The sequence below is a fragment of the Pinus tabuliformis genome, chromosome 1_1, assembly GCF_031772625.1.
Source record: "Pinus tabuliformis cultivar Carrire ecotype Pingquan chromosome 1_1, CPIR1, whole genome shotgun sequence".
Classification (NCBI taxonomy): domain Eukaryota; kingdom Viridiplantae; phylum Streptophyta; class Pinopsida; order Pinales; family Pinaceae; genus Pinus; species Pinus tabuliformis.
The window spans coordinates 323,541,661-323,543,943 of NC_142297.1; the positions used below are offsets into that span (position 1 = coordinate 323,541,661).

The 2,283-nt window shown below is 39.3% G+C and overlaps 1 pseudogene; it reads left to right on the forward strand.

Annotated features, from left to right (window-relative positions):
* The first annotated feature begins 401 nt into the window (after positions 1–401).
* On the forward strand, positions 402–1,726 carry LOC149212860 (auxin-responsive protein SAUR50 pseudogene; annotated as a pseudogene).
* Positions 1,727–2,283: the final 557 nt, after the last annotated feature.

Here is a 2,283-nt window from a genome sequence, read left to right on the forward strand (position 1 = left end):
TCCATTGGCGCCCCAGGAAAAGCAAGGAGATAAGTACAAAAGCCCATTGAATTGAAAGCCAAGGAGATAACTACAAATCCCATTCAGTTGACTGACTGGACATATGTACAAATACCTACATTAAACGTCTGCGCTACTCCTTACAAAATGAGTCCTGACATCTTGTGTGAAATAGTTAGATTTCAGAAGTCGATAATATCACCCACAGTTTATGGGCGATATAGTGTCCATATAGGAGAAGAGATGGGCTTTTGAAACAACGGCGCATTAATACTGGTCTACAGGCATCCGTATATTTGGGGGGGCACGCTCGTGCTCCTTCATCGCTTCTCGAAGCAGCTTGCCTTATCATTTTGTATTGGAGGCATCTTGCGTCACATAATAAGACAATGAGCCCACTTGTTATTCACTTATCTTATCACATCAGGGCTTTGTTTCTGTTCGGTGGATCCGCACTATCAGTCGTTATATATACAAAGCCGATTTTGCCATTTCACATCAAGTGATTTTGTCATTTCACGTCAAGTGTTGCACTCGGGTTTCAGCAAATAGGCTAAAAGATCCTTTTCTTGCTCCTAGTATCTCATTTAATCAACGGCAATGGCAAGAAGATTGAGCGATTCTCAACTTCTTCTTTGGAAACAGAAAATCGGGACGGTTTGCAAGTTTGTAAAGGGCTATAAGGCTGCTGGATCTGCGCTTTCTGGAAAGAAGACAGTACTTCGTCATGAAAGATGAGGGCATGGGAAAATCATGCCGTGCTCTGCCTTTAGATGTTCCCAAGGGACACTGTCCAGTGTACGTTGGAAGAGAACGAAGCAGATATATCGTTCCTGCTACTTATTTCAATCATTCTCTGTTCCGGGCATTGTTACGGAAGGCCGAAGAAGAGTTTGGGTTTGATCACCAGATGGGCCTCACCCTTCCCTGTGATGAAGCTTCTTTCGATTATCTGATGACCATAATAGCGAAAAAAGATTATCCAGCACCTGCAAGTGTGAAGCTGGATGAAATCATTGATTTCCATTCTGAAGAGGCGATGGACTGCACATACTAGTCTTTAGTGACTTAATCCAACTATTCTTGCAGTGCACTTCCTTAAGGGGTCGAATCCTCTTGACGTTGGCAGAAAGATGAAATCTGCTTGAGTCTTATCGGGTTTATGCAGCTTCAGGTTGCATGGTAGTAGAACCAGTTCGGTAAAATTCCAAATTATTGTGATGAAAAGTCTTACTGACAGGAGTTAATTGGAAGAAAGGGGAGTCACAGGGGCTTAACCAATAGGCCAGAGTTAATTTTAAGAAAGAGGAGTCACAAAGACTTAACTTGTAACCACTAGGCCTTTTATCTATATTTTCGGCCTGTATGGTTACAGTTATTTCAGACATCGGCAATGGTTGAGAGAATATACGCAATTGGACCGTTGTTTTTGCTTTCACTTTTAATATATCTTTTATTCGGTCAATTATCTTCTGAAGTTCCTTCTTGTGTCATAAACTGTAATTCGGTTTCAGGTCGATCTTTTTCAAGTTTAATGTTTAGTATTTATGTAGTATTTAGGGAAATAGGAAAGAAAACACCGATAGCAAGTCACTCTCGTTGTAAAACAAGAACGAAGAAACAACATAAGTAGTATGATACTTAGGTCAAAATGCTAGACCTCCGTACAGAGTGGATTTTTCTCTAAAACAAATTTTAACACAGGAGGTTGAGGTTGTGTTACCATGTTTATTTAGAAAATTTAAATGTATTCTCTCATATGCATGAATGATAAAACAAGAGGAGAATGCTCCATATCAATCATCCAAAAATAGCAAGTTATCTAAAAGATACAAGCAACTAATGAACATGTTTGAATCCCAATGTTACCAATTTCATGGATGAATGCACAATGTGTTGATTTTCTAGTGCTAATTAAACAAGTGTAATTCCAATGTTATATGATATTATCTTAACAGGCTCCATAACATCATTAAGTAATTACACTCGGAAAATCCAACTAGTCACCTCAAGAGTCAAAGTACTTCCCACGTGGGTGAGAGAGGGAGAAATGTGAGTGATGGGAGATATTTTTTTCTTTCTTTTAACTTGTGTAGCTAGGGAATGCCTCCCATAGCTACCCAAAATCAATGCCCCCTCTTAGCTAGGGAGGTATTCACTTTGTTTTCCACATATGCTCCAGTTAGCTAAAAAAATTTCTTCATCCTAAGAAAACATTGAATGAGACCACTTTGTTAATGTATCCATCCACTTCATGTTCTATTCCAAAACCACGTGGAAAGC